Genomic DNA, 16,104 nt, shown 5'->3' with positions numbered 1-16,104 from the left:
TCTGAGCATTTTCGGAAAGGATGGGTTTAAAACACCCTCTAGTTAAGCAATTCGCATGTTTCGACGCCTTGCGCGGCTCTGCGTTTCTGGGGGGGGGGGGGGGGTATAAACAACAAGAGGGAAGGCAGGGAGGTTAACCAGGCACATGCCCGGTTTGCTACCGTACGCTGGGAGAATGGGAAGGGGGCATAAAGATGAGAGAGAGAGGAAAGAGAAGAGAAGGCACGAAATATAACATGCGTTGAGGAAACTCCTACGACTATAGAGCTTCATATAGTGGTTTATTTCCTGAAGTGGTTTAAAGCAATGACTTAGCTTTAGAGCAGAACATCTTATTGTCACACGAAAGGTCTGGGCTCGATTCTCTCTAGAACAGCAGATTTTTATTATTTACTTTACTTGCGCCTTTCTTAATTTCTTTGCTCACAGACCGCCCTGATTTTTCCCTCACAACCAACGACAACAACACCGACACCAAAATTTTCGTGAAAAAAAAACTCTTTAACACTATCATGTAAAATGGAAAGCGCAGTAAAGAATGGGATTGAAAAAACTTGATGACGCTTGCGGTTCGCCTTCAAGAGCAGAACTTGATAGCGTAATTGGGCCCCCCTGCGTTTAAAGCGTGCTGGAGGGAAACGATCGTTTGTGCGCAAAAAATTGTCGGTTTAAAACTATATATGCTAGTTTGTCCAATTAATGTGCAGTTGCCAAATACTAAATACTACTACGCCATAGTTGTTCATTTTGCAAACTGGCAAACTGACCAGTACTGATCCGCAAGGTGCCACTTGCGCAATTCACACGTATGGCGCCTGGTGTGATTCTAGGGTTCTAGGAGAAAATATTACGTGCGTTAAGGGGACTTTTTCGACTACAACATATTCACATTTTTTTCCCAAAGCAATTTCAAGCAAAGACGTGGCTCTGTGGTAGAACATCTGCTTCCACACGCAAAAGACCTGAATTTGAATGCAGCTTCGAAGTGACTTTTTAATATTTATTTATTTGCAATTTTTCTGAATTTTTCATTCACGCAGAAGAAGATTTCTCGCTCACAACCAAGGACGCCGACGCCAACGTTGAAATTTCAGCGAAACGAGCTATTTAACGTTATCACGTTAAAATGCGTTGCTCCGTTATCGCGGTTCCGAGAGCTTACCGTGGGATGTGAAGCGTCGTGAGCAAACTATATTGCAAAGTTGTAGAGAAAGCTTCTCACCCGTAGACTTTTGATTAAAATCCGTTCTCGTAACCGCAAAGCTAACAAACCGCTAGCGCAAGGCAGCTCAACAAAAGAGTAACGGCGAAGTCAACTCAGCAATTGAATGAACGAAGTTTGAAGGAACGTAGTTCGCTAGCTTCAAGGTGAAAAATATAAAAAAAGGCAATCGCGGCCGCGGCGCAAACCCTCGGTAACGTGCCTCAAGCATTCCGTCATTATTTGAACCATCAACGGAGCCCCCATTAGCCTGGTTGTTGTGTAATGCACAGAAGCACACTCACTAATTAGAGCACGCGCAAAACACACACCCGTCAGAACGCGACCGCCACGGTGCGAAAATTGAACTCGTTACCCTACGGCGAAGCCACCGCACTGTATGTCGACAGGGGCACCGCGGCGGGGGTACTTAGTATAAGCTATTAATACCTCGCTGTAAGCCCTCGTAATAGACCGGGGAGTAGACTACAGCGCGGAGGTGGCTGGTGCGTTTGATGTCGTCACTCGTAACATATATGGGAACTGTGGCTATTTGGGTGTTGCGTACATTCGCATCCACGGCATCTACAGCAGCGGAACTAGCTGCTTTGCGCGCTGCACTTTGTGTGGTCAATCGGGAACCACCGCAACAATGGCCGATTTTCAGCGACTCAAGGGCTGCCCTACAATCTGTGCTCTCAGCACTGCGTCGCGGCCCGTACGAACAGCTTGTATTCGAAATTCGATGCCTTCTCCACACTTTACTCGAGAAAAAGCATCATGTGACGCTTCAATGGCTGACAAGTCACTGCGGCATCTTAGGGAACGAACATGCCGATACTGCCGCGCGGGCAGCCCTTGAAGGAACACGAGAAGAAGCCATGCCACTTTCGAGGACCGATGCTGCCAGTAATCTTCGACGACTTGCGCGTGAAATCACGTTTTCACTTTGGTGCCCACCAAGCATCGATACGAATCGTCAACACCACCTGTCCTCTTTGATAGCTCTCCGCATGCCCACTGGACTCGACCGAAGAGAAGCCACCCTTCTTCATCGCTTATGGCTAGGAGTGGCATTTACAAAATCTTACTCCTTTGTCATAGGAATGGCCGACAACGCTCTCTGCGATGCCTGTCATTGCGAAGAGACGCTACACCACATCCTGTGTGACTGTCCGTTGTATGAAATCCAGAGACAGTCACTGGCGTCCGCTTTTGCGCGCATCGACAACAGCCAAATGTCTGTGTACACTATTCTGTCAAGTGCCCGAGAGAAGACATTGCAACAGAAGGCGACGAAAGCTCTGTTGAAATTCCTATGCGGCACCGACTTGAACAAGCGACTGTAACAGCAATGTCACACACCGCGAAAGACAAGACTGGACTATGACTGAGTGTGCGCGCGTGTGCTGCCGAATGTGCTGTTTCTCTCTTCCCTCTCTGCTCTCTTTCATCTCCCATTATCCCTCTGCCATGCGCAGGGTAGCAAACCGGCTGCCTATAGGCTGGTTAACCTCCTTGCCTTTCTTTTCCCTCTATTTTCCTTCCTTCGCATCGGCGAGGCAACAATGGGGCGCTATGTCTTTGATGTCTCCCTTTCTGTTTCTTTTTTCGCAGCGACGCTGTTTTTGTCTACTCTGTGCAGTTACAGTATGAGCAGTAGTAGTCGTAGTAGTCAGAGTAGTGCGATTAGTCGCATAGTGGTAGTAGTAGTAATAGCAGAAGTGGTAAGCAGTAGTAGTCGTAGTAGCAATATTAGTCAGAATATATAGTTCAGTAGTAGTAGTTCTAGTAGTCGGAGTACCAGTAGTAGTAGTGGTAGTAGTAGTAGTAGTAGTAGTAGTAGTAGTAGTAGTAGTAGTTGTTGTTGTTGTTTATGATGATGTTGTAGCAGCAGTAGTAGTAACAGGTACAGGTGTCACGCAGGTTAAGCGAATAAAGCGGGGAGTGAACAAACAATTAAATAGGATGACGATGATGATGATGATGATGATCAATATGAGACCGCGCTGTCTTAGTCTACCCTCATACACTCTTGCTCTTCAGCTTCTCTCTTTGTAGGTTTTCACGGGTACTCGTCGAATTCATTAAAATCTAATTAAATCTAAAATCTAATAATGACCCGAGCTTGTTACTCTTGGAGTCATAGGGTACGCTCCTTTAGAACATGTACGATGCGTCAGCGCAAACTGAAACAACCGCAATGTCTGGGGGCGTTATTCTTAAAGACACCAATAGTCACACCCATGGTAGGATGACATGACCTGAAGATTTCAAAACACTTCACATACTTTCTAAAGTGTACGCTCACGCTGAAAGCGACGCAGACAATCTGGCTGGCATAGCTTTATTGGACATTGATTGCTTGCAGCAGGTATTGGGGCTCGCGACGTGTACATAACTCTTTGGCAGCAAAACGGCGGGGGCTCATAGGCCGAATCTGGGAAAACGGGCCATAAATAATGTTCAGCCCACAGCGGCAGCCTGTGGGATATTGGACGCCGAGCCTTTTCTCCTTTCCTCTTTATCCTCGCTGTCCTCTAAACTCATTCTCTCTTTTGCTCGATGACCCCCGGTGACCTCTTAGTGTCTCTTGCAGTTGTCCTCTAGATATAAATATCCACTGCTCCCATCACGCTATCCAGATGCGGAGGTCATTTGTCACCGCTTGAATCATCCGTGCCGCAGTTATTGCTGCCGAAAGAAAGGACTTACTCGCATTACGAGGAGAGATATCACACTAAGAAGCGGAGTATCTTCGGTCTATCTTGTACCGGGGGAACAAGTTGTAGGGAAGAGATGCATATGCAATTAAGATCTGCTTTCTCAAGAAGCGCACGTGTGTGTAGTATTATCTTAAATTGTGTATCTATTTGCTTACGAAAAGCTACACTATACACGTGCTGAATATGAAGCACGCGTGATTATTTGTCTGCGTTTGCCAATAAGACACGCTAAAGAAATAATGTTCTGCGCATAATGTTTCTTGGGAGTTGTCTAACTGAAGCGTAAGCCTCGTGTTTATTGCGTGTTTGCGATCTTACTCAGAAGAATGTTTTCAGGCGTCGTCGACATGGCCTCTTTCATCCTTATAGCACTCCTCAGCGTCTGAAAATGGCCACCACAGAAGGCGCATCCCGCGACCACCGAAAGGCGCGGTGAGCATCGAAATATCTTAATGCTTAAATTTTTTCAGTATGCGTACCACTCGCCATGTACTCTTTAAATGCTGTTCCAATGTGGGATTTTGTTCAGCTCCCGGATATTCAACGAAGCCCTCACAGGAAGTGTTCTTATGCATTTCATCTGCCGGGTAAGTACAATGCGTTCGTATGATACGGGTATACAAACTCTGCTTGAAATTCTGCTGACGTAAGTGATCCACGCAATGTCATAAACCCTTAACTTCTGAGCACGGGGCCTTTCGATCAAAAGCCAGCCTTGCCAAGAAAAATATTTTCTTCTCTACTATATTGTATAGTGCATCCGCTTATATGACAAAGAGAGGGTGGACGAACAATTTGTTCGATAAGATGGCAAAGAAATGCAGACGCATTTCAAGGGTAACATGCTTCCAGACTTTCAATAAGACAGTGACCCCTGTATTCTAGAACGTCCCTGCACTCAACGCATCACCTTCACTTGAGAAAGCCGATGGGAGCGCCGTCTCTAGGCATGGCAAGTCACTGCATATCAGCGATAATCTGCTGCGATTATTAAGTTATTATAATATTATTATTATTATTATTATTATTATTATTATTATTATTATTATTATTATTATTATTATTATTATTATTATTATTATTATTATTATTATTACAAAGACTGAAGTGATGACGCCACAGTCTTTCTTTAGTTGATCCGAAGAGAGGGAAGACGCCCGTATCCTGTCCGACGCCCCACCGCGGTGGTGTAGTGGCTAAGTTACTCGGCTGCTGACCCGTAGGTCGCGGGATCAAATCCCGGCTGCGGCGGCTGCATTTCCGATGGAGGCGGAAATGTTGTAGGCCCGTGTGCTCAGATTTGGGTGCACGTTAAAGAACTCCAGGTGGTCGAAATTTCTGGAGCCTTTCACTACGGCGTCTCTCATAATCATATAGTGGTTTTGGTACGTTAAACCCCACCAAATCAATCAAATCAATCAATCAATCAATCCTGTCCGACCTTATTGGTTGATTTGAGAGGCACTGGCGTCACTCCAGAAGTAGGTAAACTTGCTGAGGTGCTCAGTTGGCAACTCCACGCTTAGTGAGAAAGAAAGGAGAGCCAATAAATAGAATATAGAAGAAAAACGTAACCGCAGGAATGAAGAAGCAGTTCTCGTAAGAACACCGCAGAACCGCGGACACTTAATAAGACAGACAGACGGACGGACGGACAGACAAACGCACACACACTTACAAGTTCATACGTGTGCCCATGCAATGTTGGCACCCAGCTCCTTAACAAGCAGTAAAGAACAGCGAAACACAACAAGGTTTCTGAGTCAAGTCCTCGACCCTACCCAATAAGCAACATCGGGATAGGCTTCAAGGACGAGTGCAATAAATCTCACGTTCAATGTATTTTACAAATGCTTCAAGAATTTGCGTTGACTTTACAAAAAACCATAGTAAACGAAAAAAAACGCCCAAGACTTATTTTGCGATACATTTTGCGATACACATTTGAAAAGGCAGGATCCCGGAAGATTTAAATGATCATGGACTGCATTAACAACCATGCAGCCTAAACTTTAGCGAATACGCCAGTATGTACCACTGTATATACACCGTGATTGCAGTTAGCAGACTTTACAAATAGAGAGAACGCGAATTGAAAGCGCAGCTAAGTTGGTTGAGCCACTGAGAGATACGGATAGATTTGTCCTCAGTGTTGTTTAAATTCCCGCAATTCTTGCAAGGCCTAGGCTAGAAATGTAGAAGTGTATACTTTAATGCTGCGGGCGGCTAATCGGCCCGAGACTTCCGGAAAAGTTTGTATCAGATACCTTTTACTTTTTTTTCGGTAGAAAGGCACGAGACAACAATGGAGAGAGAAAATAGGTCAAGGGTCAACGGACATACTGTTACAAGTGAAAAACAGCGCTAAAGAAAAACGGGACAATAAAGGACACGGGACCACGAGGCTATATTGTATTGTATCTACTACTTAAATAAAGAAATCTACTAAGCTAAAGCACAGGGGCATTCGCGAACTCGACATCGGACAGGATATGGGAACACGGAGTGCAGGGAATCTCACTGGACGAGGGTGTGAGTCGGGAGACGATAACTGAGCTGGCTTCTACGCTACGCACGGGGGATGGCGGAGGAGGAGGACGAAGGGGAAACAGAAAAAGCGAGGAGAAGGAATATTGAGGAAAGTGGAGATATAGGAAAAGTTGAGAGGTGGCGCTGGCGACAGTAGCGACGCACGGAGAGTGCGAAAAGAATCCCTCGCTCGCGTCGGCTGATATGAGAGCAGCGAGCGATGCTGGCTCCGGCGGAGTTGCTCGAAAGACGACGGATCGTAAACTTCCTGGCCACTCCTTTCTCCCGCCGAGCTTCCACGCCTCGCGTGGCGATAGCTTTTGGAGCCCTGTGAACGCGGTCGCCGACTTCTTCGGGCTTCGCGTTTTGAAGACATGGCTATCCTACGCTCATGTTGCTGCTTTCTTTCTGTGCGCAAAGGAAGCTTCGTGTGCGGCGTCTACACGCTTGTGAGTTGAAGCTTTCATCTTTTTGTTCTTCTGGCACGTGCATGACTCTCATTCCGGGACATGTTATACATAGCCGGTTTTGTTGTGGGAATTGCGTTGCAGTTCGTTGTTTCACTTTCGCGCAGCCTCGTAGAATTTTTTTTTCGAAGCATTTACTACGAATCGAATATTTGAAGCCACACGTGACAAAACAACGGTCTTATTAATATTCAGGATTTCGTTTGCCAAAACAACAGTATGATTATGAGGCACACCGCAGTGGAGGGTTCCGAAACTTTCGTCCACCTAAAGCTCTTTAACGTGTGCCAAAATTTAAGTATGTACACTGGTCTCTCGCATTTGGTCTCTATCGAAGCGCGACTGCCGGGGCCCAGTTCGAACCCGCGACTTGCGGGTCAGCAGCCGAGCAAAACGACCAACCTACCACCGTGATTGCAAAAGCATGCTTTTATAACGAAATACTTCGTTGATGGGGAGTGCAGAATAATTTTTGTTCACGTGGTTTCTTCTTTAACGTGCACAGATATGTTCGTGCGCGGGTTTATTTTCGCTTAATTCAAATGCGCCCTTTGTGGTCGGGAGTCGAACCCAAGTCCGTTACCTTAGCATATCAATGTCATAGTCACTAAAATACCACCGTCGGCGCGATTAAGCGGGTTTTATTAGAAGAAAGTAATATTTAGAACCACGCTATCTATTTCACAGATATCTAGCGCTTAAAAGGGGCCGGTCGAGGTAACAACTTGAAGACAGTTTGTCCCAGACAGGTGAAGCAGATGCGAAATTGAACCTCGAAAAGGAATCAGACAGAAGCAAGATTGCACCGTTACGCTGGAGCAGTGCAGTGTACCAAATTCTGAGTTATCTTAGAGTGTTTCGTAATGCTATGAAGTTTATGTGACAGATAATCAAAGCTCTACTAGCAACATAATCTGCCTCCAGTGATAATCGTTACGACACATATCGTCTCTACCGTACCCAATAACTTCTGTAATATGGCTCTAGACTTGTAACAGCTTTATTGCGGTGTCAAATTGTACAAGTTTTCTTGCTAAAAATTAAAAAAAGCACAATACTTTATTCACTAAGCGTCTAACTCTGGCAATTCGCCAGAGTTAGACGCTTAGTGAATAAAGTCTAACTCTGGCCTTCAATCCTGACACGTCGCCCATATCTTTTTTCTCTTTCAAGAAATATGAAAAATAAAGTAAAACAACACTTTTTCCGAACAAATACTGGCCCATAAATTGACTAGCTTACTTCAGAAGCCATACAACAACAACAAAAACAGTATTATAAAATATTTTGGCAACCATTGGTAACATTTAAAAGGGGTTCTAACTCAAGTTAATTGGGACTTACGCATGATGCAAAACAACGTTAAATAAAATTGGCCAATTTGGTTGATAAATAGTTGAACGTCTGCCTCCGGTGACGGAAGTACGGTGTTCCAATCGTACTGCCTCTAGGAAACCATACATTTTTTTCCTAATGGATGCAGAAGGGTAGTCCCAACAGGCACTCCGTTGAGTATGATTACATACCAAAGAAGGTGGCGCCAAAAGATTACGCAGAAGTGTGTGGGTATAGTTTTTTTGAGCCCTCAGATGCAGGAAAACCAAGTCACGAATAAGAAACACATTTGTCGACTTGACACACAATTACACACACACGCTGTCTCACTGAACAAAGTCCTAATCTAGAGTCCTTAACTCACACGCGAGAGGAACGGCGCGTCCTGACGCATAGGTCCGTCGAGCGTCACTCGCGGTACCACAGAGAGGTAGCGATCGTGTCTGCACGAAGCGGACAGCTGCAGTGATGAAGTCGTGCGCAGGTGCACGAGTAGACGAAGACCTGCTCGTCGCAGAACGCACAGGTCCACGCTGGTGACGGCTCACTCGGACGTGGCACAACGGCCATGGTTTTAGCTCGGGTTCTGCAGAAAACTCTGGGACGCGGCACCGAGGCCACGATCTCGGCTCTTGGCCCGCACGCTCGAGCCCCACAAGAACAGCTGTTATAGGTCCGGCCCGTAACGCTTGCTGATTTGCAGAACACACCAAGCTCGTCCCGGCTTGTCTGGTTGCACCAGCTTGGTCCTTGTGGTATCTCGGGCCGAACGTCCAGCGCTCTGGCTGGCTGGCCGCGTTCTTTCAGCCCAGAGACAAGTCAAGTCAAGTCAAGCTTCTTGAAGATGTGGCGCACACCCACGCTGGGGGATTGGCCAGGAACCGGATAGTTTTTATGAATTACTGAGCTGGCCCAGCTCACGAGCTTCGCGAGCGTCTTTCTCGCGCACACCATCGTCTTCTTCCGATCGGCTCTTTCGGTTGTGGGAAATAGTCTCTTACCACACTGGTATTGACTTTGATTTGATTTATTGTTTTCCATATACACGCATGTGCTACATAGTGGTAAATGGAGGTAAAAGCCGCACAAGCGTAGCTTGAAAGAGACCTCCCCCTCTTAATGCAGCATAGGGCTGCATATATATAGCAAGGCACATAATACGCTTTGCATAATACACTAAGACAGTGACTATAGGGTACGGCAGTTATACCATACATTATCGCACTTCTTTTCCCATCAGCCTTCATGAAATGCTCGAACATAAGTCGCAGCTGTTTGGAGGCAACCAACTATTGTCGCGGTGTAAATAAATAAATAAACAAATAAATAAATAAATAAATCTACCAATGAACTTTTACTTTCACCATAAACAATACATCCACAAGTAGGAGACCCGAGAAAAAAAGCTGCTCTCACGCAGCTTCACCAAGCTCTGGCCACAATTTCAGCAGCAGTGACAAAATAATTTGCTTCGTAGCTCCTTTACACAGACACAGTACATAGCATGTGACGAACGAAATTATTTATAGCGCTAAAATCAAAAAGAGAGAGCAAAAGGTGAACGGAAGTAGTAGTAAACAACATTGTTATGTAAACAATTTTATTAAGCTGAACGGAAATAAAAGACAGTGCTACCTATTTCTTTCTACTCCTGTTTGCCCTTTATACTTTAGTTTTTCTTTTGCAGTATTGCGCTACAAATAACGTTATGAAAGAGAGATTTGAAAACCGAAACCTCAAGAAAATCAAGGTCTTCTAGATTCGCGCTACAAATGGTTGCTTGTTAGTTATTTTTTTTTTTCGTAACTCTTTCCCACCTTGCGGAATTCAGGAGAGCTCATTTACAAATAATGCCTCTGAGCAAGTGCCAATTCGCCCAAGAAAACGTTATTGGTCCAGACGAAAGGTGAGGTTGATCGATGACGCAACCATCTACTGAGAAATCAGTGGCATGGAGCCAACAGTTCAAAAAAAGACCATTCTTATATTTTATGCGTTATTTTCACTCGAAGTCAATTGTCAGAGGAATACTGATCACAAATAAACGTCAATGAGAAAGTCTGGATGCCCTGTTTTTGCTACGCAAATGCATTTTGCTCCAGCACCTTTCATTCAACTAGATATATAGCTCTATGTTTAGCTAAAGCTTTTATTGCCTGAACCTCGGCCCGAATAGTGCATTACGAGGTTCATAACGTAGAAATGGGGTTTTACGCGCCATGACCCCGATATGACTATGAGGCTAGCTGTAGTGCAGGGCTCCAGAATTGTTTACCACCCTGTGTACTTTAACGCGCACTGGAATCGCTCAGCACACGGGCCTTCAGCATGTCGGCTACATCGAAAGGAAACCACCTCCGCCGAGAGATTGAACCGCGCGACTTTCGGGACAGCAACCGAGCATCACAACCCCTACACCACCACGGCGTACTCTATTCGCGGTAAGCCCCAACGGCAAGCATTGCGCGGCACCTTTTCAAGCGGCAAGGCGTGCGATCACAACGAGTGTATGACGCGGTTTCTGCTTTGGAGGTTTAAGGTGAAAACCGAGATATAATACGCGAAAATTTACGCTCCGCGTCCCGCGTTGGCGGCGTCAGCATGCGTGATGCACGACGTCTTCATCACGTGACGACACCGCCGTATGACGTCACAGAACGCAGAAATTTGTGACGTCATCATAAAGTCATTCTGAAACAATCATGTCGTGGCGACACATTATGACGCCATCGCGTGACACTTACGCTTGATCAAATGTGGGCCGGTCACGAAGGCAGTGCAAAACCATACGAGGTGCGCAAAGCTTGCGTAGCCTCCACAATCAGGGACAGTGCAATACTTTCCGATCTTGGAGGCTACGCAAGCTTTGCATCGATACATCGACTGAGAAAAAAAAAGACGGCTCACACCTTCGAGTAAACTCAGGCGAATGAATAAAAGACCATGCGAGTTCTTTTTTTTTATTATTCTTTGTAAGTGCATACACTGAAAACGCTGCAAAAGGATGGTGTCGGGAGACCCTCTAATATAACTTGAGAGCTCATTTATGAACGTCTCGGGGCCCCTACAGGAGCCTTGTTCATAAATTGCGAGCACATGAGACGAGATGGGTGACAGTTTATATAATCCCATTCGAGCTTTTCAGAATAGTGCTTGCTCCCACCCTATAGTGACGGCCGTCCGCCGTCTGCTCCAAAGTGATACCCTTTCGAAGCTACGCACTACTTCAGATGACGTAACCATTGCCCCCAGTCATTCGTAGAACTGGCAATTTAGAAATACTTTCAGGTAGTTTGGGAACACGCTACTAGCTGCCAGAATTGACTTCAAAGCTTAACCTGTGCGCTGGGCACTTACAATCCAGTTGGTACGGAAGTTTATAAAAAAAAAGAAGCGGTGGCTTTGGTCCCCGATAGAGGTTCGCTTTGAACTGATTCGCAAAGCGAAATAAAAACTAGAGCTAACTCACAACCTGTCTCGCACAATCAATCTGATATATTGAGGATTCACTGTGGAGGCTTATTTCCTTTCACGTTACCTTAAAACTGGTCTTCTCAAGTTTGGAAATTTGTGCCATTCTTCAAGGCTGTTGAGTTTAAAAAGACACCAAAGTGAAGCGCATAATCAATTTAAACTAAAAAAATGTTTTCAGAACTTGATTATCAATTTTGCAATTATAAATTCACTATGAACGAAGAAATATCAAATCGGAGTACTGTTCTTGAATGTCCAGTGTGACATTCCAAGTTTCAAGCTCTTCTTTTTTTGTGAAAATCGTTCCTTTACAGCACAGGTGTAATGCTTGAGGTTTTTCAGCGGGTCGCAGATAATGAATCACCATCATCGTGAATGAGCCAGGGCTCTATTGATAACTTTCTTCCTGCTTCGCTCCTATAACATGGGCACCGAGTTCTCTGACATGGTATGCGATAACTCTGATACGTGAATAGAGAGAGATAAAGCAAAAGCTGGAAAGACAGAAAAAGATAACAATTCTTTTTTTGCGAAAAAACATCTCATGGCGAGGTGAGATACAAGTGTTTCCACAATCCGAAGGCAAGTGTCGTAACCACATGGATATCCAGACACTCTAGCAGAGCGTAGCGTATATCATAGTGTGAGTGATACTATAGTGTATAGTGTGAGTGACATTATAGTGTATAGTGCGAGTGATATATATCATAGTGTGAGTGATAATATAGTGTATAGTGTGAGTGATATATATTATAGTGTGAGTGATATATAATATAGTGTGAGTGATACTATAGTGTATAGTGTGAGTAATACTATAGTGTATAGTGTGAGTGATATATATTATAGGGCGAGTGAGAAAAAAGTAAAAGTTAAAACAAACAGGAATCTTGGAAGGAAACCTTAGCTAAATAGGGGAGGAGTGCACGATAATTGTCCCACCATGGTACGAGGTTGAAATGGCAGAGTGGAGGTGAAAAGGAGAAAATCGAGGAGGAGAGAAGGAGCTCAGAAGGCGAAATAAACTTTATTTGGACCTGGAAAACCCCGGTCAGACACCCCCCGAAGAGGGGCCCGCGCTGCAGTTGCTGGACACACCCACGCCGGTATCGGAAGACCCTCTGCACGTTAGGAGGTCTCCTCAGACTGCCGAGAGCTGGTCTCAGAACTCGGATCTTCTTTTAAAGGCCCTCTCTGAGCCCTGTTCTGCGCTGAACATTGCGCTGCGTAACGCCGTGTACTGCCAGAGAATGTGAGCGAGTGAGCAATTATCGGTTCCAAAGCTACGACATCCTGGTTTAATGCCTTCAGCAAAGTGACTGAACGTGCCATGACCCAGGAACGAACTGGCCTGCGGCGAGCACAGAGACAGAGAAAAAAGAAGATTAGAAGAAAGAAAGAAAGAGAGAGTGAGTGAGTGAAACAACTTTATTGGGTCCACAATGGACGCGAGAGAAAAAAGATATAAGAGGACAAAAATGACTTGAGGGAGAGTGAGGTAGATAAAGGAGTGCATAGAAAGAAAAAAAAGAGAAAAAAGGAGAAAGACAGCAAAAACTTGACGAAAAGAAGAAGGTAGAAGAGAAAAAGACACAAGAAGCACAAAAACGTGCAAGCCTAGGTCTGTATAGTATAGTATTGCAGTGGGTGGAAACGAGAGAGGTGAGATGGCAAAAGCCTAGCCTATCTATAACCGGATAGGTTCCCAACGGCTTCGCTGCGACCAAGCCTCGCGCACTTTAGTGTGAGCTGCACTAATTTCTTTTTTATGTATCGAAATACAAAATTAGTCTGCCTCACTTTCTGTTATATGTGCAAAGACACGGAGCTAAAACAATGCATGTGATAAGGAGTATCCCTGACATTTGTCATGGTATGTAAGAATATAAGCAATAATTGTTATATATATATATATATATATATATATATATATATATATATATATATATATATATATATATATATATATATATATATATCTGTGTGTGTGTGTGTTAGCAGAATCTTCCAGTTAGAATTGAAGACAATGGAAACAAGCGGTTTCCAGATAGCTGCGTCAGTCCCTATTCGGCGAAATCGGGGCTGTTTTTTTGCAGGGTGCAGAGTTCACAGGAAGGAGGCTCGTTTGATACGAAACGCCAGATATTGGTGAACGTTGCCATCAGCGTTCAAATATCTACGCAGAGCAAAGCCTCTCGTGACCCATCGATGCCATTGAAGTTATCAATGAGCTTCACCTCAACTCATAATGAGCACAAATATTGTTTACGCTTGTTTTTTTTTTAAGTGGGCTTTACTTTAAACACAACTGCATAACTAAAAAGACATTTTTCGGGGTCAACATTACTATCATATTGCAATACAAAGGTCCTGGGACGTTTATGGGGTTAAGATATAACCACATTTTGTAACCATGGTTGTGTAGCACATGCCACTCGCGTTCTGAAAATAAAGAGCCCGGGTTCAAGTGCGAGCAGTGGTAAGAAATGTTTTTTCCACGGGAATGCATTACTTTTTTTTTATTGCATTGAGGGCGCCTGGGTTCCACTATAGTTTATCAACATGCTTCAACAAAAAGTGCCTGAAGGGTTTTCTGCGAAGGGATGTTTGGCTGACAGAACTGTGTATATCTTCGCTGTAAAAAAAGTATGAATGCTAGAACGTATTATCATCACTCAGTTCAGCATTGTAAAGAAAGATAGGATCTATCGCAGCGGCATAGCGAACTAACACAAAAAATAATAAGTGACTTTAAACTAAAACTGAGTTTCCTCGGATATGGTCTATAATATCCTGTCTATATGGGCGGCCACTTTTTTTGCTTTAAAAATACGACGCTAAACCTCAAGAAGTAATGGGAGATCTATTGTACGCGCTGAACATCACAGCAGAACTTCACTCTTGGAGTCTGCAGAGAGTTCTTCTCTTCAGACAGCATTACGCCCTTATTAGGTAACATGGTTTTAAAAGAAGGGTTGGGAATCACGGCCTCGTGAGTGCGTCGTACACAAGGCCACAAAAGCACCTCTGCGCTTCCAGAGACGTGCAAACCTGCACAAACACTTCAGACCCGCTGTACACCGAGCGTTTCTTTTAAGAGTACCGTGCAGGACAGAATACCGCACTCAACACGTTTCCGCTGCCAGCATCCTCCCCCCTTATTTTTTTTACCCCTTCTTCCGAAACCTCAGTTTAGGTGACCACTGCTAGGGAGACATGAATACGCGTCGTTTTTTATAAATAGTATCTATCCAACTCCTTTCCCTTGTCTCTCTCTCTCTCTATTTGTGTCCTGCCCCATGAAAAAAAATACATTTCGCATATTGGACAATAACAGTGCCATAAAAAGCGTATGAAGTTTAGCAATGAGTCCACTCTTAATTCTGCTGGCACTCTCTCTTAAGAAAACGACCGCTCAAGCGCGATGGAAGCCCGGATCGATAAACGTCCTGTACGTCTTTGTTCCGCAAGGTTTGGAATAGATTGGAGCGCTTTTTTGTGGCTGCAAAACGCTCGTAAGTTCAACGAGCTCTTATCAAAAAGGAGAAGAGCAAGAAAAAGAGAGCCGTCGGCGTTGTGGGTCAAAATGATTTGTCGCGCACCAAATACGCAGGCTTGGTCCCACGAGCGGTCATTACTCAATATAGACCGGAAGCGATTCAGTGGCTTTGAATGGACAGTGCCGTTTTTGCGGGGAACCGCAAATTAGTTTCCGTCTTTACGCACTCAGAGCAGGCTGTTCTTAGTGAACTCAGTTTGTGCTTAAGCGCGTCGTAGACGCTTTGAAGGAGAATAAAGACTAGGAAAAAAAATCAGCTGCAGAGACAAAAGCTGACAGCTTCCATAGGAAACGTGTCATTCCTTTTTTTTCTTTTTTGCTGTAGTATAGCCGAGGAAATTTATTAGTTAAGTGAGAGCTTCGTGCTTAACTTCTGTGCGCACAAGGAATGAGTGGTTCATTTGAAGTAACAGCTGCTGGCACGCATATGTAAAGTGGGGCTCTCAAAAGAGGCGTTGCTTTTACTTGAGTCCCCTAAAAGTTGGGGTTCTTAGGCTTGCATATAGCGATAATGTTTAGAAACAAGGCGTTATTCAAATGTATGTCTTTGTCGATGCATCACATTAACGCGAGTTTTTAAAACTGGTAGTGTTACGTTTGCGCGTAGCGACAATTTGTAGAAAAGTGGCTTTATTAAGGCTTACGTTTTGTTTCTTAGAAGTGGAGATGACGTCCGTCTGCTAAACAACAACAAAAAGGCTTTGCGCTCATTGTTACAGTAGCAGAAATATAATGCGTATTTCATGGCTTAAAATGACTAATAACACCACCACCACTGCCACCACCACCACTATCACTACCACCACCGCCGCCAGC

This window comes from Rhipicephalus microplus, chromosome 2 (assembly GCF_043290135.1).
Source record: "Rhipicephalus microplus isolate Deutch F79 chromosome 2, USDA_Rmic, whole genome shotgun sequence".
Classification (NCBI taxonomy): domain Eukaryota; kingdom Metazoa; phylum Arthropoda; class Arachnida; order Ixodida; family Ixodidae; genus Rhipicephalus; species Rhipicephalus microplus.
Note: the sequence above shows the minus strand (reverse complement) of the source record.